This window comes from Pongo pygmaeus, chromosome 2, assembly GCF_028885625.2.
Source record: "Pongo pygmaeus isolate AG05252 chromosome 2, NHGRI_mPonPyg2-v2.0_pri, whole genome shotgun sequence".
In the NCBI taxonomy this organism is placed as follows: domain Eukaryota; kingdom Metazoa; phylum Chordata; class Mammalia; order Primates; family Hominidae; genus Pongo; species Pongo pygmaeus.
This window is the reverse complement of record NC_085930.1, coordinates 205,235,103-205,261,164: the sequence shown is the minus strand read 5'-3', so window position 1 is coordinate 205,261,164 and position 26,062 is coordinate 205,235,103. Positions and strand designations below refer to the sequence as shown.

Below are 26,062 nucleotides of genomic sequence, written 5' to 3'. Positions count from 1 at the left end.
CCTGGCCTCCAGTGATCCTCCTGCCTAAATTCCTAAAGTGCTGGGATTACCGGCATGAGCCATCATGCCTGGCTTCATGTTCATTTCTTCTTGCCGCTGCAACATAGTTTGCAGTTTCCTACATTTAGTGGCTTAAAACACCACAAAACTACCATCTTACGGTTCTAGGGGCCAGAAACCCAAACTAGGTCTATTAAGGCTAAAGTCAAGGTGTCAGCAGGGCTGCATTCCTTCTGGAGACTCTAAAGTGTTCCCTTGGCTTTTCCAGCTTCTAGAAGCCACCCCCATTCCTTGGATCATGGCCCCTGACTCCATCTTCAAAGCCAGAAGTGAAGCATCTTCAAATCTCCCTCTCTCACCTCTGCTTTCGTCACCACATCTCCTGCTCCAATTCTGAATCTCCTACTCTCTTTCTTTTATAAAGACCCTTGTGATTGCTGGGCATGATGGCTCCCACCCAGAATCCCAACATTTTGGGAGGTCAAGGCAGGAGGAACACTTGAGGCCCGAAGTTTGAAACTAGCATGAACAACATAGTGAGACCCCCACCTCTAGAAAAAAAATAAAAACAAATATTAGCCCGACATGGTGGTATGCGCCTGTAGTCCTAGCTACTTGAGAGGCTGAAGTGAGACAATCGATTTAGCCCAGGAGTTTGAGATCAGCCTGGACGACATAACTAAATCGCATCTCTACAAGGAAGAGGTGGGAGGATCACTTGAGCCCAGGAATTTGCGGCCAGCCTGGGCAACAAAAGAAGACCCCATCTGGCCAACACGGCCAACCTGGCCACCATGGTGAAACTCCGACTCTACAAAAATGAGCTGGGCATGGGTGACATGCATGTGTAGTCCTACCTACTTGGGAGGTTGAGATGGGAGGATCGCTTGATCTCAGAAGGCCAAAGCTATAGTGAGCTATGATCACATCACTGCACTCCAGCCTGGATGACACAGGGAGATTCTGTCTCAAAAAAAAAAAAGAAAAGAAATATATATTTCATCTCTGTCCCTGGTTCCTGGCACAGAGCTTCTAAAGCTCTTAGAAAGACCTCAGTGATAGATGTGACAAGAACATCTTTTGTTTTAATATTTGGTCTTGGTCCCAGGTTTCTAACACAAGAGCCTCTAAGAACTTTGGGATCTCCAGCATGGTAAGAATGCATTTGGGGATGTTGTTGAGATGACTGGGTGACTGCAAGCTCCTACATTTCTTCAAGAGGAGGGCTGATTACCATGCAACCACATGGTAAGAGGCTTGGAACTTTCAGCCTCATGCACTGAACTCCAGGAGGAAGAGGGGCTGGAGACTGACTTAATCACCAACAGCCAAAGATTTTATCAATCATGCTTGCATAATAAAGCCTCCATAAACACCCTGAATGGGGTTTGCAGAGCTTTCAGGGTTGCTGGACACAGGAGATGCTGGGAGGGTCGCATGTTCAACAGAGGGCATGGGAGCTCTGTGCTCCTCCGAACTTAACTTGCCCTGGGTATCTTTCTTTTTTTTTGAGACAGGATCAGGCTCTTTTGTCCAAGCTAGAGTGCAGTGGCACAATCTCAGCTTACTGTAACCTAAGCCTCCCCAGTCCGCAGCTCAAGGCATCCTCTCATCTCAGCTTCCCTAGAAGTTGGAACTCTAGGTGCACAACACCACACCGGTTATTATTTTTTTTTTTTTTTAAATTTTTTATAGAGACAGGTTTTCACCATGTTGCCCAGGCTGGTCTCAAACTCCTGAGTTTAAGCGATCCTCCCACCTTGTCCTCCCAAAGTGCTGAGATTACAGGCATGAACCACTGCATCCAGCATGCACGTCTCTTTCATTGACTGTTTCTGAGATGTATCCTTCACAATGAACCAGTAATAGGAAATGAACTGGCCAGATGTGGTGGCTCACATCTGTAATCCCAGCACTTTCAGAGGCTGAGGTGGGAGGATCACTTGAGACCAGGAATTTGTGGCCAGCCTGGCCAACACAACAAGACCCCATCTATACAAAAAATAAAAGAAACTAGCCAGATGTGGTGTTGCAGGCATGTAGTCTCAGCTACTAGGGAGGCTGAGATGGGAGAACCACTGGGGCCCAGACAATCAAGGCTGCAATGAGCTATGACTGCACCATTGCACACCAGCCTGGGCAACAAAATAAGACCCTCTCTCTCAGAAAAAAAGAAAATAAACTGTTTTTCTGAGTTCCATAAACTGTTCTAGCAAATTATTAAACCCAAGAAAACAGTTATGGGAACCCCCGATTTGTAACAGGTTGGTCAAAAGTACAGGTGACAACTTAGGACTTGCCATTGGCATCTGAAGTCAGGATGGTCTCGTGGGACTGAGGCCCTAACTTGTAGGGTCTGTGCTAACTCCAGGTAGTGTCAGAATAAAGTCATGGGACACCCAGTTAATATCCAGAGCACTGAAGAATTTGGTGTAGAAACTCCATACATACATTCAGTCACAAGTGTGTGAGTAGAGACAAACATGGGCTTTTCTGTCACCTGTCTACCGCTTAACTGCATAGGAGAGGCAATACGTGGTGCTCATGAACAAAGCAAACATTAAAGTCACACCAGACCCAACATTTGACTCAGTCTTAATATCCAGGTGAGCTTGGGCAAATCATTCATTATTCCCAAGGCTTCATCACTCCATTCATCAAATAGGGATAACTGTGGCACCTACCTGTGATTCTGTGAGAATTAAAGAAATATTACGCTTGGGGTTATTGTCATCATTATACCCATTCCAAACTATTTGACAAGGACAGTGATGGATGACGACATCAAAAAATCAGAAACTGCAATGAGGTCTCTCAGGCAAAATTCCATACAAGCAAATTACTGTCTCTACAAAGCATTCCTGCCACACTTAATTCACCATTCCCTGAACAAAATATGCCATCTTCGTTGTTCAGGTCTGTACAGTGCTGGTTTCCCTTCCTGGGCAGTTTGCTCCATCCCATCCCAGCCCATTCCCCATCCTGCCACCTCCCCCTTCCCTCCCCACTCTCATACAACTCTTCCTCATCTTTCAGGACTTGGCTTCAATGTCACCTTAACTGGAAGCTTTTCTCACTCTCCAGAAGAGCTTCCCATTGCACTTGATGCATGCACTATCATTTGATCATTTTTGAGTTACAGTCCAAATCTTTTTGTACCTGAATAACATGTTGCCCAGTCAGTCTCTCTTCCTGGATTCAGAAGTCGTTCATGGTAGATCCAGCTGGAAGTGACAAAAAGACATCTTTTGACATAAAGGGATGACACAGACAGACATAAGTTCTTAAATGTCTTAAATGTTATGTGAAAATTAAACAGAATTCAAAGATTTGTGGGGAACACTTAGGAGGGAAAGTTACTGGGAACGTCATAAAGGGTTAATTTGTATTTTATTTTATTTTTTGAGACAGTCTCACTCCATCACCTAGGCTGGAGTGCAGTGGTGCAATCAGGCTCACTGCAGCCTTGACCACCTGGGCTCAAGTAATCTCACTTAATTTTTATTTGGTTTAAGAAAGTCTTGGTTGAGGGTGGTGGCTTATGCCTGTAATCTCAGCACTTTGGGAGGCTGAGAGAGGTCTATTACTTGAGGCCAGGAGTTTGAGATCAGCCTGGGCAATATATTAAGACCCTGCCTCTACCATAAAACAGAGTGAATGTGTGGAAGACAATTTTTCCACAGACTGGGAGTGAGGGAATAATTTCAGGATGATTCAAGTGCATTACATATATTGTGCACTTTATTTCTATTATTACTACATAGTAATATATAATGAAATGATTCTACAACTCACTATAACGTAGACTCAGTGGGATCTCTGAGCTTGTTTTCCTGCAACTAGACTGTCCATCTGGGGTGATGGGAGACAGTAACAGAATATCAGGCATTAGAGTCTCTTAAGGCGTACACAACCTAGATCCCTCGCATGCACACTTCACAACAGAGTTTGTGTTCCTATGAGAATCTAATGCTGCTGCTGATCTGACAGGACATGGAGCTCAGGTGGTCATGCAAGCGATGGGAGGGGCTAGAAATACAGATGAAGTTTCCCTTCACTCACCTGCTGCTCACCTCCAGCTCTGTGGCCCTGTGGTTGGAGACCGCTGCTCAAGTGCATTCGAAAGGATCCATCCCATGCCATTCTTCAGAGTCATCTTTACTGCTGCAGTGGTCAACCTGTAGCAGCCCTAAGCTCACAGGACATATGCTTCAACTGGCATTTCACAATCAACAGTATATGGTAGCTTGAGTCATTGTGAAGTCACTTCCTGGAAATCACCAGCATCCCATATCCCATTAAGCAAGGAGCTCAGCACTGCTCCTTGGATAACCAAACCTACTCCCAAATCCCATCTGTGTGTGTCTATCTCCTGGTACCCTTCCTAGCATCGACTCTGTACTTGTAGGGAGTCCAATCGGGAGACACAAACCATTCAAAAGTTTAAACTAGAATGAGCAAGGTGGCTCACACCTGTAATCCCAGCACTTTAGGAGGCCAAGATGGGTGGACTGCTTTGAGCTCAGGAGTTTGAGAACAGTCTGGGAAACATGGCGAAACCTCGTCTCTACAAAAAACACAAACATCAGCTGGGTGTGGTGGCACTTACCTGTAATCCCAGCTACTCGGGAGGCTGAGGCAGGAGAATTGCTTGAGCCTGGCAGGTGGAGGCTGCAGTGAGCAGAGGTTGTGCCACTGTACTCCAGCCTGGGTGACAGTGCGAGACCCGGTATCAAAAAGAAAAAATGTATATATATGTAAATTTAATATAAAAAGTATTAATTTTGGCCAGGCACAATGGTTCATGCCTGTAATCCCAGCACTGTGGGAGGCCAAGGCAGACAGATCACCTGAGGTCAGGAGTTCGAGACCAGCCTGACCAGCATGGAGCAACCCCATCTCTACTAAAAATACAAAATTAGCTGGGCATGGTGGCACATGCCTGTAATCCCAACTACTCGGGAGGCCGAGGCAGGAGAATCGCTTGAACCAGGCAGGTGGAGGTTGCGCTGAGCCAAGATAGCGCCATTGCACTCCAGCCTGGGCAACAAGAGTGAAACTCCATCTTGAAAAAAAGAAAAGGTATTAATTTTTACAGAGGATTAGCACAATGAGGGACACACTAGCACAAAGTAAAGACAACTCTAGAGAATACAGAACTATCAGAGGCCAGGCATTGTGGCTCATGCCTGTAATCCCAGCAATTTGGGAAGCCTAGGCAGGAGGATCACTTGAGGCCAGGAGTTGGAGACCAATCAGCACAAAATAGTGAGACTCTGTGTCTACCAAAAAAAGAAACATTAGCCAGGTGTGGTGGTGGTGCACACCCGTAGTTCCAGCTACTTGGGAGTCTGGGGTGGGAGAACCCCTTAAGCCTGGGAAGTCTGCACTACAATGAGCCAAGATTGTGCCACTGCACTCCAGCCTGGGTGACAGAGTGAGACTCTGTCTCAGAAAGAAAAAAGAAAAGAAAGTGTTAATCCCCCTGTGAGAATCTCCTCTTCTCCTGCCCTCTCTGGAACCTCACTTGTCAGTTCTTCCTCCCACTTTCCTGTATCTTTAACCTATCCCCCACTTTTAGCTCCTTCCCATCATCATTTAAATTACTCAAACTTCTTCTGTTTAAAAAACCTCTCCCTAAACTCAGTGAGAGGTCTCCTGCACACCCATTGAGCCATCCGCTCTCCCTGGTGCCTTCTCTACAGCAGCCTGAGCCATGTCTCTAATCCATGAATCTCATCATGTTACTCCCCCATTTACATCACTTCTCCTTGCCTCAGGGATTAAGTCCAAACTCCTTAACAGCCCCTGCTCTGCCCTGCCTTGCAAGGCAGCCTCACTGCTTGCCCCTCTCCATTTCATCTGCTGTGGAGTCCAACTGAGCCTCATCTGCCCCTTCAATGCAAACTCTTTCTCCTCTGGGAGTCTCTGAAGTGGGTGATATCCTCTGCTTATAATATGTTTCCCCTTAAACCTCTACTCTCTTCCTAGCTAGCTTTGACTCCTCTGTCACTTGTCCGCTTTGGCATCACCTCCTCATGGAAGACTTCTTTGACTCCCCAGATTCTCAGGAGCATGGCAGGTGAGGTGCTCCTCCCAAGAATGGATGGAGATTAGGGAGTGTGTGTTATTCATGCTTAATTCACCAGTGCTTAGCTGAGTACCTGGCATAAAATAGTTACTGTGGTGGCCAAAGTAATAACCCCCACCCCCACCAATTGCTCATGTCCTATGTTACACAGCACAATTACATAGAAAGGTGGAATTAAGAGTGCAGATAAAATTAATGTTGCTCGTCAGCTGACCTTAAAACAAGATTATCCTGGAGTATCTAGGAGAGCCCATGTAATTACACACATTCTTTAAAACTGGACGAGGGAGGCAGAAGGTTAAGAACCAGAGACGGTGGGCACAATGGCTCATGCCTGTAATACCAATACTTTGGGAGGCCAGGTCAGGAAAATCCCTTGAGTGTAGGAGTTCAAGGTCAGCCGTGGCAACATACTGAGGCCCCATCTCTACAAAAAAATAAAAACGAAATTCACTGAGTGTCACGATGCTTGCCTGTAGTCCCAGCTACTGGGAAGGCTGACATGGTAGGACTGCTTGAGCCTGGGAGTTTGAGGCTAAAATGAGCCATGATTGGACCACTGAACTCCATCCTGAGTGACAGGGCAAGGTCCTGTTTCGAAAGAAAAAAAGGACATTGGAATCAGGGTCCTCTCCATCCTGAGGTGCCTACAAGGCATCTCTCTCTGCAAACGAGTAAACATCACCCTCCAACTCCTTACAGAGTGGAGCAGCAGGAAAACTCCTTCACCTCATTTCTGTGCTGCTTGGGAGGCCTGGACAGCCCAATAACAAGCTCCTTGCTGATGAAGCAATCAGGAAATGGCTCGAGTTGAGCTAAGGAGAATTTGGATCCTTCTTTTGGTTCTCAATAGGCAGGGTAGGGGCCAGGCATGGTGGCTCATACCTGTAATCTTTGCCCTGTGGGGGGCCAAGGTGAGAGGATTGCTTGAGGCCAGGAGCTCAAGACCAGTCTGGGCAACATAGCAAGACCTGGGTGGCATACACCTGTGGTCCCTACTACTTGGTAGGATGAGGAGGGAGGATCAATCACTTGATCCCAGGAGTTTCAGGCTGCAGTGAGCCATGATCACACTACTGCACTTCAGCCTGGGTGACAGAGCCAGACCATGTCACAAAAAGTTAGAAAGAAAAAAAAAAGAGAGAGGGAGAGAGACTATACACAGGCACCACCACATTTGGCTAATTTTTAAATATTCTGTAGAGACAAGGTCTTGCTAGGTTGCCCAGGCTAGTCTAAAACTCCTGGCGTCAGGTTGGGCATGGTGGCTCATGCTTGTAATCCCAGCACTTTGGGAGGCTGAGGCAGGCAAATCACCTGAAGTCTGGAGTTCAAGACCAGCCTGGCCAACATGGTGAAACTCTGACTCTATCAAAAATACAAAAATTAGCTGGGCAGTAGTGGCGTGTACCTGTAGTCTCAGCTACTCGGGAGGCTGAGGCAGGAGAATCACTTGAACCTGGGAGGCGGAGGTTGCAGTGGACCCCATCACTGCACTCCACCCTGGGTGACAGAGCGAGACTCTGTCAAAAACAACAACAACAACAAAAACTCCTGGCATCAAGACATCTTCCTGTCAGCCTCCCAATGCCCTGGGATTATACTGTTTCCTATAATTGAAGACACTTGTTCTCATACTGCTTTAAGGTATAAAGGAAAAAAAAAAAACACAGATAATGGCAAATGTTGGTGAAGGCCGGGCATGGTGGCAGCCTGTAATTCCAGAACTTAGGGAGGCTGAGGTGGGCAGATCACTTGAGACCAGGAGTATGAGATCAGCCTGGGCAACATGGTAAAATCCCATCACTACAGAAAAAAATATAAAAATTAGCCAGGCATGGTGGCGTACACCTGCAATTTTCAGCTACTCAGGAGGCTGAGATGAGAGAATCACTTGTGCCTGGGAGGTCAAGGCTGCAGTGAACTGTGATGGCATCATTGCACTGCAGCCTGAGAGACAGAGCAAGCCCCTATCTAGAAAAAAAAAAAAAAATGTCAGTGAAGATGTGGAGGAATTGGAACCCACATATATTACTGGTGGGAACATAAAATCGTGTAACCATTTTGTTTGGGTATTTCTTTTCTTGTCATTTTAATTGGATTTTTTAAAAATCAAGACCGGGTTTCACTATCTTGCCCAGGCTGGTCTTGAATTCATGGGCTCAAGCCATCCTCCTAGCTGAGCCTCCTGAGTAGCTGGGATTACAGGTGTGAGCCATTGCACCCAACTGGTGTAGCCACTTTAGAAAACAGTCTGGCAGTTTCTCAAAAGGCTAAATGTACAGTCATCCTATAATGCAACAATTTCACTCTTAGGCATATATCCCAGAAAAATAAAAATATACGTCCACACAAAAACTTGTACAACAATCTTCATAGCAGCATTATTCATAATGACCAATACATGGAATACATGGAAACAAGCCAAATATCCACCAACTGATGAACAGATAAACAAAATGCAGTGTGTCTCTACCATGGAATACTGCCATAGAAGGAATGAAATATTGATACACACTATGACATAAAGGAACTTTGAAAACACTGTGCTAAGAGGGAAAAAAAGCCACAAAAGATCACACATTGTACAATTCTATTTGTCCAGATTAGGCAAATCTATAGCGACAAAAAAATTAATCAATGGTTGCCTAAGGCTGGGGGCGAAGGTAGGTGGGGAGAGTAGGAGGTAGTGGCTAAGGGGTATGGATTTCTCTACAGGGTAATGAAAGCTTCTAAAAGTGACTGTGGTGATCGATGCACAGCTCTGTGAATATTCTAAAACCTATTGAATTGCAGATTTCAATAAATAAAGTGAATGGTATGTGAATCATATTTTAATAAAGCTATTATTTAAAATAATGATAATAGGGGGCTTGGCACAGGTGGTCATGCCTGCCTGTAATCCCAGCACTTTGGGAGGCTGAGGCAGGAGGATCACTTGAGGTCAGGAGTTTTGAGCCCAGTCTGAGCAACCTGGCAAGATCCCGTCTCTATGATAAAAAATGAAAACATTAGCTGGACATGGTGGCACATGTCTGTAGTCCCAGCTACTTGGGAGACTGAAGTGAGAAAACTGCTTGAGCCCAGGAGTTTGAGGCTACAGTGAACCATGATCATGTCACTGTACTGTAGCCTGAGCAACAGAGCAAGACCCTGTCTCTGAAAAGGAAAGAAAACAAATGCAGGTTTTTATCACTTTGTGAATGTAGCCAAGTTGGAGGAGAAATAGACAATAGTAAAAGAGCACTGAATAACGAGGGTGAGTGGCTGGTTAGGCTCAGTTGCTAGCTAAATGGCTTCTAAAAAATTCATTAATAAAGTTACGGCTCTGGGGACAGTCATGTAGTCAAAGAATAAATGCTAAATTCATTACAAATGCCCATGGTCCTTCTTTACATGCCTTCTAGTGAAAAATTCCTAAGTGCCTAAATAGCAAGTCTGCAATGATAGCAGCTGTTTATTAAAGACTACAAAAAAGAAATGGAGGCCAGGCGTGGTTGCTCACATCTGTACACCTTGCATTTTGGGAGGCTGAGGCAGGCAGATTGCCTGAGGTCAGGAGCTCCAGACGAGCCTGGCCAACATGGTGAAACCCCATCTCTACTAAAAATACAAAAATTAGCTGGGTGTGGTGGCGGGCGCCTGTAATCCCAGCTACTCGGGAGGCTGAGGCAGGAGAATTGCTTGAACCCAGAAGGTGAAGGTTGCAGTGAGCCAAAATCGTACCATTGCACTCCAGCCTGGGTGACAAGAGAAAGACTCTATCTTAAAAAAAAAAAAAAAAAAAAAAGAAATGGCATCTTCTTCAAGAATTACATTGTGTTTCATGATAAGCTCTAATTTTGCATTTGTTCAAGTATTGATGAGGTGTAGCCAATATGACAGCCAACTTGGATAAAATGCAAACAACACAATTTCATTTTCTCATTAACGAAACTGATTAGGTAGTCTAATATCAACTCTGATCTTATTAAAAACTGATCAGATTTTAAAAATTACGGAATTATGGAGCCAATAAGATGTTACAACCTGTTCCAAGGGGAACTCCAAAATCCACACATATCTGAGACCATCAAGTATGATGAAATATATTTGATTACTATATTGAAAAATAAACTGATTACAAAGCCGACAATTGGACAGGGGTCTCCTCATCCACAGCCACACAAACCTGATCATACAGCTATGTGGTTACAAGGCCTACATAGCCTAGAAGGGACTGGTCTGACTTGAGATTTCATGTGTATTTGTATTTTGAGACAGGGTCCCACTCTGTCACCCAGGATGGAGTGCAGTTGTATAATCATAGCTCACTGCAACCTTGACCAACTGGGCTCAAGAGATGCTCCTGCCTCAGCTGCCCCCATACCTGGGAATACAGGAAAGTACCACCATGTCAGGCATTTTTTTTCATTTTTGTAGAGAGAGAAGTCTTGCTATGTTGCCCAAGCTGGCCTCAAACTCCTAGAATCAAGAGATCTGCCCATCTCAGCCACATGAGTAACTGGGGCCATAGGTACATACCATCATGTCTGGCTATATTTATTTTTTTAAATTTATTTTTTTGTTGTTTTTTTAGAGAGGAGGTCTTGCTATGTTGCCCAGGCTGCTCTCAAACTCATGGCCTTCAAACATACTCCCATCTCTGCCTCTCAAACTGTTGGAACTATAGGTGTGAGCCACTGCACCTGGCCTGACTTGAGATTTCTTTTATCTAGCATCCTTTACTTGGTAGGATTGGGAAAGGCAGTAGTGTTTTTTAAAATTACTTAATAATTCAATTAGAATCAAACTCAACCTTGGCCACTGCCTTCTCTCACAGCTCACATCCAGTCTGTCAGGAAATCCTACTGACTGACTTCAACATGTATCCATGCTCTGACCATCTCTCACCACCACCGTGAACCCGGTCAGGATCACTATCATCTCCCACCGGGATGCTGCCACAGCTTGGCCCCCACGCTTCTACCCAAATCTTCCCATAGTCTTTCTCAACTTGGCAGCCAGGTCGTGCTTTTAAATCAGGAGACAGACCATGTCGCCTCTCTGCTCAGAAGCCCTCGGTGGTTCCCATTTTAGTCAGAGTAAAAGCCAAAGCCCCAGCAATAGCATCCCAGGGCTTACACGATCTGAACCAATCCCAGCCCAGTAACTCCCTGGCCTCCTTGCTGACTTTGCTCCCTCTATCTCTTTGCTCCACTGGCCTCCTTCCAGAGCCTCAGACACACCAGAGAGTTTCCTCCTTTATCCAACAGGATAAAGATCCTGTTGACTCAGCCTACAATGCTCTTCCCTCAGCACCTTGGCCAGCTCCATCACCTGCTTCAAACTTTTGCTCAATATTCACTTATGAGGCCGACCCTGACCACTCTACTTAACATTGTCATCTGTCCCCATTCCCACCATGCTCATTGCTTTCTTTCTTTTTGAAACAAGGTCTTGCTTTATTGCCCAGGCTGGAGTACACTGGTGCAATCACAGCTCACAGCAACTTCAACCTCCCAGGCTTAAACAATCCTCCCGCCTCAGCCTCCCTAGGAACTGAGACTACAGCTGCATGCCACAACACCTGGCTTTTTTTTTTTTTTTTTTTTGAGATGGAGTTTTGGTCGCCCAGGCTGAAGTGTAAGGGTGCGATGTCAGCTCACTGCAATGTCTGCCTTTTGGGTTCAAGTGATTCTCTGCCTCAGCTTCCTGAGTAGCTGGGATTACAGGCACCCACCACCACACCTGGCTAATGTTTGTATTTTTAGTAGAGATGGGGTTTCACCATCTTGGCTAGGCTGGTCTTGAACTTCTGACCTTGTGATCCACCCTCCTTGGCCTCCCAAAGTGCTGGGATTACAAATGTGAGCCACTGAGCCTGGCCTTTTAAAAAAATTTTTTTTAGACATGAGGTCTCATTATGTTGCCCAGGCTGGTCTTAAGCTCCTGGGCTTAAGCGATCCTCCTACCTCAGCCTCCTAAAATTCTGGGATTACAGGCGTCAGCAACTGTAACATGAGGTCCCAGCTTCACGTTCATTTTTGGTTGTTGCTACAACAAAGTACCCTACATTTAGTGGCTTCAAACACCACAAATCTACCATCTTACAGTTCTGGGGGCCAGAAGTCCAACTAGGTCTATTAAGGCTAAAGTCAAGGTGTCAGAGGGGCTGCATTCCTTCTGGGGGAGGCTCTAGACAGAATGTGCTCCTTTGCCTTTTCCAGCTTCTAGAAGCCACCCCCATTCCTTGACTTACCTCGTGACTCCATATTCAAGGCCAGAAGTACAGCATCTTCAAATCTCCCTCTCTGACCTCTTCTTCCATTACCACATCACTTTCTCTAATTCTGACTCTCCTACCTCCTTCTCTTATAAAGATCCTTGTGATTGGTAGGTATGGGGGCTCCCATCTGTAATCCCAACATTTTGGGAGGCCAAAGAGGAAGGATTGCTTGAGGCCAAGAGTTAGAGATCAGCCTGGGGAAAATAGGAAGACCCTGTCTTTACAAAATTAAAATTAAAATCAGCTGGACATGGTGATGCACGCCTGTAGTTCCAGTTACTGGAGAGGCTAACGTGGGAGGATTGCTTTAGCCTAGGAGGTCAAGGCTGCAGTGAGCTATGATCACATCACTGCACTCCAGCCTCAGTGGCAGAGTGAGACTCTGTCTCAAATATAAGAAAAGAAATATACATTTGGTCTCTGCCCCTGGTTCCTGGCACAGAGCTTCCAAAGCTCTTAAAAAGCCCTTTGTGACAGAGGTAATAGCAGCATTTTCTGTTTTGATATTTAGTCTTAGTCCCAGGTTCCTGACACAAGGGCCTCTAAGGTCTTTCAGATCTGCAGCATGGTAAGAATGCATGTGGGATGCTGTTGAGCTAACACGGTGGCTGCAAGCTCCTAGACTGCTTCAGGAGGAGGGCTAGCTGCCAGAGAAAGCAACCGCATTTTTTTTTAAATGGAGTTTGGCTCTTGTAGCCCAAGCTGGAGTGCAATGGCACAATCTCAGCTCACTGCAACCTCCACCTCCCGGGTTCAAGCAATTCTCCTGCCTCGGCCTCCCGAGTAGCTGGAATTATAGGGATGTGCCACAACTTCTAGCTAATTGTTGTTATTTTTAGTAGAAACGGGGTTTCACCATGTTGGTCAGGCTGGTCTCAAACTCCTGACCTCAAGTGGTCCATGTGCCTCAGCCTTCCAAACTGCTAGCATTACAGGAGTGAGCCACCGCACCTGACCCCAACCACATTTTTTGAGGCTTGGAACTTTCAGCCTCACCTGCTGAACTCCAGGAGGCAAAAGGAACTGGAAATTGACTTAACTACCAATGGCCAACGATTTTATCAAACATGCCTCCATAAAAACCCAAACAGCAGGGTTTGGAGAGCTTCTGTGTTGCTAAACACAAGGAGGTCCTGGGAGGGTAGTGTGCCCAACAGAGAGCATGGAAGCTCTGTGCCCCTCCCCACTTACCTTGTCCTGTGCATCTCTTTCATTGGCTGTTCCTGAGATGGAGCCATTACATTGGGCCAGTAATAGAAAATAAGGTGGCCAGATGCGCTGGCTCATGCCTGTAATCCCAGCACTTTGGGAGGCAGAGGTGGGTGGAATCACCTGAGCCTAGGAATTTGAGACCAGCCTGGGCAACATAAGAAGACCCCATCTATACAAAAAATAAAAGAAATTAGCCAGATGTGGTGGTGGGAACCCTATAATTCCAGCTATGTGAGAGGCTGAAGCAGGAGAATCACTTGAGCCCTGGAGGTTGAGGCTTCAATGAGCTATGATTGCACCACTGCACACCAGCCTGGACAACAGAGCGAGGCCCTGTCTCTTAAAAAGAAAAGAAAAAAACCTGTTTTTCTAAGTTCTGTGAGTTGTCCTAGTAAATAATTAAACTCAAGAAGAAGGTCATGGGAAACCCTGATTTCTAACTGGTTGGTCAAAATACAGGTGACAACCTAGGACTTGCAACTGGCATCTGAAGTGAGGGTGGTCTTGTGGGACTGAGCCCCTAACCTGTGGGTTCTGCGCTAACTCTAGGTAGTGTCAGAATGCAATTGCGGGATATGCGGTTGGTATCCAGAGAGTTGGAGAATCGGTGTAGAAACTCTGCACATACATTTGGTCAGAAGTCTGTGAGTAGAGAGAAACGTGTTGTGGGAAGTCAGGGACCCCGAATGGAGGGACCTGCTGAAGCCACGGATGAAGAACATAAATTGTGAAGATTTCATGGACATTTATTAGTTCCCCAAATTAATAATTCTATAATTTCTTACGCCTGTCTTTACTGCAATCTCTGAAGATAAATTGTGAAGATTTCATGGACACTTATCACTTCCCCAATCAATACCCTTGTGATTTCCTATGCCTGTCTTTACTTTAATCTCTTAATCCGGTCATCTTCGTAAGCTGAGGATGAATGTCCCCGCAGGACCCTGTGATAATTGCATAAACTGCACAAGTTGTTTAAACAATATGAAACCTGGGCACCTTGAAAAAAGAACAGGATAACAGCAATTTCAGGGAACAAGGGAGATAACCTTAAACTCTGGCTGCCTGTGGGCCGGGTGGAACAGAGCCATATTTCTCTTCTTTCAAAAGCAAATAGGAGAAATATTGCTGAATTCTTTTTCTCAGGAAAGAACATCCCTGAGAAAGAGAATGCATCCCTAAGGGGAGGCCTCCGAAATGGCCGCTTTGGGGACGGCTGTCTTTTACAGTCATAGATAAGGGATGAAATAAGCCCCGGGCTCGTGTGGTGCTCCCAGACTTATCAAGACGAGGAAATTCCCACCTAATAAATTTTGGTCAGATGGGTTGTCTGCTCTCAAACCCTTTCTCCTGATAAGATGTTATCAATGACAATGCGTGCCCGAAACTTGATTAGCAATTTTAATTTTGCCCCAGTCCTGTGGTCCTGTGATCTTGCCCTGCCTCCATTTGCCTTGTGATATTTTATTACCTTGTGAAGCATGTGATCTCTGTGACCCAAACCCTATTCGTACACTCCCTCCCCTTTTGAAAATCACTAATAAAAACTTGTTGGTTTTGCGGCTTGGGGGGCATGACGGAACCTGCCGACATGTGATGTCTCCCCTGGACACCCAGCTTTAAAATTTCTCTCTTTTGTACTCTTTCCCTTTATTTCTCAGACCGGCTGACACTCAGGGAAAATAGAAAAGAACCTACATGAAATATCAGGGGTGAATTTCCCCCGATATCACACAGGCTCTTCTCTCACCTGTCTACCTGCTTAACTGCATAGGAGAGGCAATGGATGGTGCTCATGAACAAGGCAAGCATTAAAGTCAGACCAGACTAACATTTGACTCAGTCTTAATATTCAGGTGAGCTTGGGCAAATCGCTCATTAACCCCAAGTCTTCATCATTTTGTGCACATAATGGGGATAACTGTGGCACCCACCTGTTTTTGTGAGAATCAATGAAATATTATGCTTGATGTTATTGTGATCATGATACTATCTGACAAGGGCAGTGATGCATGATAACATCAAAAAATTAGAAACTGTAATGAGGTCTCTTGGGCAAAATTCCATACAAGCAAATGACCGTCTCTCCAAAGCATTCCTGCCACACTTAATTCACCATTCCCTGAACAAAATGTGCCATCTTCATTGTTCAGGTCTGTATAGTGCTGGTTTCCCTGCCTGGGCAGCTCACTCCATCCCATCCCAGCCCAATCCCCATCCCTCCACCTCCCCCTTCCCTCCCCTCCCTACTCTCATACAACTCTTCCTCATCTTACAGGACTTGGCTTCAATGTCACCTTAACTGGAAGCTTCTCTCCCTCTCCAGAAGAGCTTCCCATTGCACTTGATGCATGCACTATTATTTGATCATTTTTGAGTTACAGTCCAAGTCTTTTTGTACCTGAATAACATGTTGCCCAGTCAGTCTCTCTTCCTGGATTCAGAAGTCTTTCATGGTAGGTCCAGCTAGAAGTGACAAAAAGACATTCTAAAAAAAAAAAAAAAAAAAAGAGGGATGACACAGACAGACATCAGCACTTAAAAGTTTTAAATGGTATGTGGAAAACAAAATTTAAGGGCTTCTAGGAGAAACGTAGGAGGGAAGGTGTTACTGGGAAATATGATAGAAGATTAATTTTTATTTTATTTTATTTTTAGAGAAAGGGTCTTGCTCTATCACCTAGGCTGGACTGCAGTGGTGAAATCACAGTTAACTGCAGCCTCAACCTCCAGGGCTTGAGCAATATTCCCATCTAATTTTTATTTTGTTTAAGAAATGCAGTCTTGCTCTTAGCAAAGCTAAAGTGCAATGGTGTGATCATAGCTTACTGCAGCCTCAACCTTCTAGACTCAAGTGATCCTCCAGTCTTAGCCTCCCCAGTAGCTGGGACTACAGGTGTGCACTGCAACGTGTAGCTCATTTTTTTTTTTTTTAATTTTTAGTAGAGACAAAGTGTCGCTATGTTGACCAGGTTGGTGGTGATCTCCCACACTCAGGCAGTTCTCTCACCTCAGCCTTCCAAAGTGCTTGGATTACAGGTATGAGCTGCCACACCCGGCTGAGGGGGTTAATTTTTAATTATATAAAGAGCTCAAAGCAAATATTAGAAGGAGCCTAAATGCCTCCAGCAGTTGACTGGTACTGGTAAATTGTGATACACCCATATAATAAAATATTATGCAACCATGAAAAGGATTAAGATAGATCAATAGCTATTGGCACAACTGTCCACGAAATATGAAAATGTGAAGTGATGTTCAATCACCATGTACGTATCTTGAAGGATATGGCCCATTTTCTCAATAGCAATTATTTCCTGAGATAAGATTATGGGTCTAAAGAGTGAAGGAAATTTTTCACTTATTTAAAAGTATTTACTATTTTTCTAATTTAATAAAAGATTAAACAGATCATTGAATTAGTAAAAGACAAAGTAACTCTATAAATAAATGGAAAAGACACAGATACCCCAGGCATGGTGGCTCATGCTTATAATACCAGTACTTTGGGAGGGGGTGGTGGGGGGATTGCTTGAGGCCAGGAGTTCCAGACCAGCCTAAGAAACAAAGCAAGACCTCGTCTCTAGTAAAAATAAAAAAATAAAAATAATTGGCCAGGCATAGTGGCATGTACCTATAGTCCCAACTACTGAGGTGGAAGGATCACCTGAGCCTAGGAGGTCAAGGCTGCAGTGAGTTGAGACTGTGCCACTACACTCAGGCCTAGGAGACAGAGCGAGACTTCATCTCAAAAAAAAAAGGACAATAAAGAAATAAAGCTAATAAGCTAACATAAGGAAAGATAAAATATGTGACAAATAGGCTGGGCGCATGGCTCACAGCTGTAATCAAGCACTTTGGGAGGCCGAGGCAGGTAGATCACGAGGTCAGGAGTTCGAGACCAGCCTGATCAACATGGTGAAACCCCGTTTCTACTAAAAATACAAAAATTAGCTGGGCATGGTGGCATGTGCCTGTAATCCCAGCTACTCAGGAGGCTGAGGCAGGAGAATCACTTGAACCTGGGAGGCAGAGGTTGCAGTGAGCCGAGATCACACCACTGCACTCCAGCCTGGTTGACAGAGCGAGACTGCGTCTCAAAAAAAAAAAAAAAAATGGGTGACAAAGTAAAAGTAATAATATGAGGTCTTTCATTTATCACACAGAAAATAACTTGTTAAATTATAATACCTGTGTGGGCGAAGGTGCAGTGAAATGGCCATTTTCTTGCAGTATTAGTGGTGTTTAAAATGTATATAAGCCTTCCAGGATAAAGCTTGGAAATTTTTTTTAAATCATACAGACAGTGACTCATTATACTGCCTCCTCCAACTCCTGGCCTCAAGCAATCCTCCCACCTCAGCCTCCCAAAGTGCTGGAATTACAGGCTGACAGCCACCATGCCTGAAAGCTTTGCAATTTACATCAAGGGTAATAAGAATGCTCATGCCCTGTGACTCACACTAATCTCACTTCTGGAAATTTCATCTTTGGATATAATTCAACTTAAACAAAAGGTCGTATGCACAAACACAGTGAAAATCTGGGAGTAATTTTTTTCTTTTTTTAAAAAATATGGAATGCTTCACAAATTTGCATGTCATTCTTTCACAGAGGCCATGCCAATCTCTCTATTGTTCCAACTTAAGTATGTGTGCTACTGAGGCAAGCATGAGTAATTTAAGATAGAGTGGTTAAGTGAAATAAGGAAGAATTATGGAGAATTTAAAAATCTATGCTATTTATAGGCACCTAGTAACAGCTCAGTAAATATTAGCTGCTATTATTATTTTTATGGTAATTTCACTCAATTAAAAATTGTCATTAAAAATTACCATTGTCATGGAACATAATGTCTCCTACAGTATAATTGTAAAAACAGATACAATTAGTCCCTTGGTATATGGGGGGATTAGTTCCAGCTCTCCCATTTCTGTGTATACCAAAATCCACGCATACTCAAGTTTTCGAAGTCAGTCCTGTGGAATCCACATATAACACAAATGGGAAAATTAGTGAGGTGTGGTGACAAGCACCTGTAGTCCCAGCTACTTGTGAGGCTGAGGCAGGAGGATTGCTTGAGCCCAGGAGGTTGAGGCTGCAGTGAGCCGTAATTGCACCACCGCACTCCAGTCTGGGCAACAGAGTGAGACAGAAGGTTGACTTTTTAATAGAATTTTTCTGTTCACTTGAAGATATGGTCAGGATTGTGGCATATGAAAATTCTTCATAAAATAACTATCTAATTCAATTAATGCTGGAATTGGGAACAGCAGAAGTGTCATCTCAGAGCTACTCACAATGAAAGGTGATGTCTGGGGCTCAGGTGTGTTGAGGTCCCCATGCCTGGACTATGGGTGCTGAGTGGGATTTACTTGTCCATCATTTTCTATATTCCAGCACTGGGAAACTAGGGTTTATCCATCTTGATAAGATGTCATTTAAATTCCACTTCACAAGAACCACAAATGGAAGAAAGGTCATGAAACCACAGGACAGTACTTGTTCTCAAGGGAATCTTCAGCTTAGGTGGTTCTGTAAAAGAGAAATTACATTGTTGAAAAATCGTTGCAGGTCAGGTGAGGTGGCTCATACCTATAATCCCAGCCCACTGGGAGACTAAGGCAGGAGGATCCCGTGAGGCCAGGAGTTCAAGACCAGCCTGAGCAACACGGTGAAACCTCATCTCTACAAAAAATTAGAAAATGAACTGGGTGCGGTAAAACATTCGTATAGTCCCAGCTACTCTGGAGGCTGAAATAGGAGGATCGCTTGAGCCCAGGAAGTGGAAGCTGCAGTGAGCTCTGATCTCACCACTGCACTCCAGCCTGGGTGACAGAGTGAGACCCTGTCTCAAGACAGACACACAAACACACACACACACACACACCCCCCCCTAATCTCAGTCTGCCCAGCCTTGACTAATCAAAAGGGCCTTCTGGGTTACAGAAGACGTATGCTCTTTTGTAGGACAGGGAGAAACCAGCAAGCTTGTTCACAGACTTTTCCTCATCCTCTGCTTAGTTTTCCAAGAACCCTCACAGTGGAAATGGAGTCTCTGGGAAAACGACCTAAATCTTTGGGTTACCAGGGGAGAAATATGCCTCCTTTGTCAATTAATAAATGGAACACCTGCCTTAAAATCCAGGGAGTTCTGCTAGAATGAATCACTCCCTAAGACCCTGCCCTATGCATGGAACATGAAAAACTGAAGTTTAACTGGGCACGGTGGATCACACCTGTAATCCCAACACTTTGGGAGGCTGAGGCAGGCGGATCACCTGAGGTCAAAAGTTCTAGACCAGCCTGGCCGACATGGTGAAACCCCATCTCTACTAAAAATACAAAAATTAGTTGAGCATAGTGGTGGACGCCTGTAATCCCAGCTACTCGGGAGGCTGAGGCAGGAAAATCGCTTGACCCTGGAAGGCGGAGGTTGCAGTTACTTCTAGAAGAATTTCCATTAGCCCTTTGAAATCCTTCAACATTCATGAAGGCCAAAGAGTTTTCACCTGATTTAATCTGATGGGTATGTGACCAAAGTCTTTCAAGGGAATACAGACTCCCAAACCGTTCAGCTGGGAAGTGAGGAGAGAATTTATTACTCAAAATCAAAGGGAAATGAAAAGAGGCCAACATAGAATTGTCATTATTCTTTCTTGGCGGGGAATGGATTCCAGAGTCATTCTGTGACCTTTACATGACCTCCTTATTAGCATCTAAAAGCTTCCAGTGTAGGACGCAGCCAGCTAGGTTCTCTTCTAATGTAATAAAATTTGCTTCAGCAAACCTTATGCAGAGCCATCTCCAGGCTCCAGAAATAATAGGCTATAAATTACTGGATCTCCCATTTGATACAATGAAGTATAAGCACGGTCCTGAATGACTCCTCTACATACTACTCTGGGTGGCTTGAAGTGAATTTGATACAAGAACTGGAGCGAGCGCAAAGCAGAGCTAGATCTAGGATTAATGTGCTTGGGCCCAGCTCTTCACTACTCACCTATGAGTCCAGTTCCAGAACCCAAGCAGAGGGTGGGGAAACAAGGCTCCTGACTTTTTTCCTTAATGTCTGCATCTCTTTCACATTTCTTATCTCCTTGCAAAGAAACTAAACAGGCTCAACTGAAATAACTAAATGATTAAACCCTATACAGAGAATCTCCAAAGACTGACAAAACATCATTCAAGACTGTTACACACACAACCTTGAGGATGACTTGATGTACCAATACCATATTTGGGATCATTCCAAATTCCCATCAAGGATCTGCCTATATCAACACAGGAGCCAAGGACCAACCATTCAAATGGGCCCTGCTGCCAAGCCTTTTTTTTTTTTTTTTTTTTTTTTTACAATGCCATCACTTCATGTTGTTCCATTTAACAAAACTGCAGCCCTTCATCTATCCTTAACTCCCTTGGCCAATGGTACAGAGCCAGAGTATGCTACTCCCTAGCAGGAAATCAACAGGATGACCTACTAAATACCATTCAGAAGATGCTAAGACCCATGAATTGCAACAAGAAAGAAAAGACGGAGAATTAGTCAGATAGGTACATGCTGTGCCAAAAATGCACTACAGCCCCCACCCAATTCTGCCTAATCCTAGCTGGGCTGACACCAACCTGATGAGACAGGCCTATAAGATCTCAAACTAAAACAGAAACTCCTGAACTGGGTTCTTTCGAACCCAGGAAGCAGCAGTAAATCATTAAAGAACAGATAAGTTCTTAAGGTGAGGGAGAGTTTCAGATAAATGGAATGCTGGTAGAACACAGGGCCCAAAGGAGCAAAAGTTAACCTAAGCCCAGGTAGAACCTTGTTTACTAGAGTATTAGGCATGGGTTGGGGCAACGATTCTAACCAGAGAAACTGGCTTCAGTGAGGGCAAGTTGGCAATCCAAGGTATAGCATGCATAGGGCTGGCAAAATTCAGGGTGACTGAAGCAAAAGCTTCAGAACCAGAAAGACCACATCTGGGGGTAGAGCATAAAACTCTCAAGAGATGAATCTTTGTAAGAGTGAGGCAGAACTATATAGCAGTTTTAGGAGACCTGTTGGTGCCCAGCAAGAGCTCCAAACGGGCTATATGCAGGGATGCAGGCTGTAGTCTCAGGAGAGGAGGTTCACAAAAGTCATTCAGTCCAAGACCTCAAACTGTGTTCTCTACTAAAAGGAATCAAGGTTCCCTAGAGAAATGGCTGACTCCATGTATGGTGCAGTATATTGATCCTGGAACATCTTTTTTGCCAGAAAGCAAGGAAGCCATCAAAGTCCAACAGGATCACATCAAAAAGACATGAAAGTCAACTTGAAGAGATAATTATTAACCTAGATGAGACAATGTAAGCATCCAAAACAATAAAGACTGCAATGGCCTGAAATACATCAAATGCAAACAATAATCTATGAGTTTATAATGGTATTCAGAAAAAAAACTACTGGTCATTAGAGGGAAGGTTACTAGGTCACTAACTCACTACTCTGAAAAGTGACTTAAGATGAGAGGTAGGGTGGAGAATTAGCCATTTATTCAGTTTTTCCTGTACAAACATAAATTTTTAGGGAGATTGAAGCAGATGAAACAAATCTGGAAAAATGGAGGTAACTGCTTAATCTGCGGGTTGGGTGCATGGAGGTTCAACATATTTCTTTTGTGTGTATTTGAACCCCCTACAAAAAAAGCACATGATAGAATGTGAGCCAAGCAGCTTAGGGTTTAGGCAAGGCTTCTGCCTACAAGAGACACTAGGATATGAGGGGTAGTTTTAGCCCTGATGGGCTGAGCCAACTGGAGGTATATACAGAGGTGCTAAATTGCAGCCGTATCATGTTGCCCAGCACTTGATCAAATCCTAGATCCTAGGTCTCCTTGGTAGCATGCTTCCTAGGTAGTGGATCTGAGGCTATCTATAGAACTTCCTTTGCAGTCATAATTCGCTCAGAAACTACAAAAGTGCTTGCTCTTGAAAATGGAGTCTGTCTTTGTCCATTTCATGCTTCTATAAAAGAATACCACAGACTGCATAATTTATAAAAAGGAAAAAAGGAAGGAAGGAGGGAAGGAGGGAAGGAAAGGAAGGAAGAGAAGGAAGGAAAGGAAGGAAGGGAAAGAGGGAAAGAGGGAAGGAGGAAGGGAGGGAAGGAGGGAGGGAGAGAGAGAGGGAGGGAGGGGAAGGGAAAAAAAGGGAGGAGAAGGGAAAGGAGGAAGAAAAGGAAAGGAAAGGAAAGGAATAAATTTTATTTCTTAACAGTTCTGGATGTTAGGAAGTCCAAGGTTGAGGGGCCTGCATCTGGTAAGGGTCTTCTTGCTGCACCATCCCACTACAGAAGGCAGAAGGAAAAGAGAGTGCAAGAAAGCAAGAGGGTAAAAGGGGCTGAATTCTGTTTTATAATGCACCCACTCTGTGATTACTAATCTATTACCACATTAACAACATTAACTCATTCATAAAGGCTATTTTATTAGGCCCCACACCCCAACTGCTGCATTGAGGATTGAGTTTCCAGCACATAAACTTTGGGGGACACATTTAAACCATAGCAGAGCACTTAATTCAACCAAGAGGAGCTGGGAAAATCAAAGGCATGAGAAAGACAGAGAAAGCTAGCAGACAGAAATGCACAGGTTAAGGGAAAAAGGCACAATGAATCCTGTAGTGCAGGCTACTTTATCAAAAGCACCTAAAAAAGATCTCATTAACTCCCCCAGCTCACCTCCAACCACATCTAAAGAGCCACACACAGCACCACCAAAGACAGCACAATGAGAACAGCATTTTCCTCAACAGACAAGCTGGGAGTATCTAGACACCTGACCTCTATAGCTCCGGAACAGCCCTAAAACAGCTCCTCCCTAACCACCACTCAAGTCACCAGCTTGGAAAGTATTCAGAAAACCCAAATCCTGACACAACACTATGAAACAACTTAAAACAGCAAAGAACAACCCATTTAAACAGCAATGCCAGCTGCTGGGAAAAAAAGGAACAATAAGTAGAGGAGAAACAGACCTCTTGTGGTCCACCAAGACCCAGTCTCTCAGCTCCAGCACTTTCAAATGCAGAATCCATACCCCTCTGGGGCCTGTGGAGCTCCACAAGGCATGTCGTCCTCAAAGATAAATGAGCAGGCAAGCTGGCTAGAAAACCACTAAGGGTATTATTCTTTAAAGAATCTTTATAGGGCCAAAGAGGAATGGGTCTTAACTGGCTATGTGAACTCCCCACAGATTCTGAGGATGATGTCAGTATCCCTTTCCAGATGTGTTTAACACTTTGCAGTCACTTGTATTCCTGCCACCGAGTGCCAGTGCTTTGCTAATTTGAACTGATTCCAGCTCACGCTGACCCCAGCTCCCTGGATGTTACCATTAGCCAAGACTGTCACCCATACTGTACCCTTTCAAAGAGTCCTAAAAACAGCTCTTCACCTACTCTTCCAAGACAAGTAAAAATGTCTGCCAAAGAAATGGGGAAAAAAGATTCAGAGAGTGAAAACAATTAACATACTAACAAGAGAGCAAAAAGCAAAGGGGGAGGAGAAACTAGGAAAATCATATATGGGCTCACATCTATTTCCAAAGCTGGGCTAATGTCCTTTTGCTTGTGTCTGAATAAGGCACCAATTTTAAGCTGCTAATGAAAAAAAAGAAAAAGAGAAAGAAGCAGGCCCAGGCCGGGCGTGGTGGCTCATGCCTGTAATCCCAGCACTTTGGGAGGCCGAGGCGGGTGGATCACCCAAGGTCAGGAGTTCTAGACCAGCCTGGTCAACATGGTGAAACACCATCTCTACTAAAAATACAAAAACTTAGCCAGGCATGGTGGCGCATGCCTGTAAATCCAGCTACTCAGGAGGCTGAGGCAGGAGAATTGCTTGAACCGGGAAGGCAGAGAATGTGGTGACCTGAGATCACGCCATTGCCCTCAAGCCAGGGCAATGAGAACAAAATTCGGTAAAAACAAAACAAACAAAACAAAACCACCATAAAATAACTCAGACTTAATTAAATACAACCCTAGTGGTGAATGACTAAAGATGGATTACTCATAACAGAGATAATAGTCCAATAAGAATCTAAGAATCTGACCTTTAAATAACAGAAAAATCCTTTCCTTCGAAAGTAATATCCTCTCAAGGCCAGGAATTCCATTAGTAGAAAGCCTTTCTAAAAAACAAAATTCCTGGCCAGGCATGGGTTCACATCTGTCATCTCAGCACTCTGGGAGGCCGAGGCGGGAAGATCACTTGATGTCAGGAGTTTGAGACTGGCCTGGCCAACATGGTGAAACTCCATCTCCACTAAAAATACAAAAATTAGCCTGGTGTGGTGGTGGGCACCTGTAATCCCAGCGACTTGGGAGGCTAAGGCAGGAGAATTTCTTGAACCCAGGAGGCAGAGGTTGCAGTGACCAGCAAGGTTGCGCCATTGCACCCCAGCCTGGGCGTTAAGAGTGAAAACTCCATCTCAAACAAAAAAAAAAAAAAAAAAAAAAAAAAAAAAAAAATTCCTTTGGGAAGGCCTTCTACATAAAAATCTTCAACGTGAGACTGGAAAAAAGGGTATGGGATCATCACCGGATCTTTGGCTTTTACAGCTCGAGCTATAAGAACAAAAAGAAAAAGGGATATCATTTAAACACAGTATGTAGAAAAGAATAATTATTGAATCTGTACTGCTCTTTAACTTTTACGCTTTGATCTTTAATTCTGTTATTGTGATTGAGTCCAAAGAAAAATAGTATGAGTAAAATAAAAAGAACACCAAAAATGCTAATATTCTGTTTACCAAAGTCTGTAGTGAAATATCCCATTAAATCCAAGTGCAGTGACTCACACCCATAATCCCAGCACTTTGGGAGGCTGAGGCTGGTCAATCTCCTGAAGTCAGGAGTTCGAGGCCAGCCTGGCCAACATGGTGAAACCCCAACTCTACTACAAATACAAAAATTAGGCAGGCGTGGTGGCAGAGGCCTGTAATCCCAGCTACTTAGGAGGCCGAGGCAGGGAGAATTGCTTGAACCCAGGAGGTGAGCTTGCCATGAGCTGAGATCATACCACTGCACTCCAGCGTGAGCGACAGAACAAAACTTCAACTTACCAAAAAAAAAAAACCAACAAAAAAAAAAAACAGCTAGCAGGTGACATTTGCTACGGGGAGACTACAGATATGATCTTGCTGCAATCCTTCCATTTTAGTAAATCTAAACAGTGTGAATCCATTCTGTTTCATCCCCACTCCACTCCAGAGCCAAAACAAGAAAATCAATTATATTTCTATTTCTTTAAAAACATATCTAACTAAATCATCTAATTAAAAGATAATATGCATGGTTCCATACTCTAAAAGAAAACTTATGTCCTGCATATCATGGACATTTGATGAATGCTTATTCAGTTGACTGGTGTAGACTTCAATAATAACCTGTTCAATGCATTATGCCAGATGAATCTTGCATCTCAAAGGTAGAACAAATAGTGTTCTTTC

The 26,062-nt window shown here is 44.2% G+C and overlaps 1 non-coding gene and 1 pseudogene across 1 annotated transcript; both read right to left on the bottom strand.

Annotated features, from left to right (window-relative positions):
• Positions 1-25,085, bottom strand: part of LOC129032738 (putative uncharacterized protein FLJ44672) — a 52,863-nt pseudogene extending 27,778 nt beyond the window's left edge.
• LOC129034350 (U6 spliceosomal RNA) lies at positions 18,141-18,244 on the bottom strand. Its single transcript, XR_008501850.1, has one exon. It is a non-coding gene; the product is annotated as a U6 spliceosomal RNA (small nuclear RNA).
• Positions 25,086-26,062: the final 977 nt, after the last annotated feature.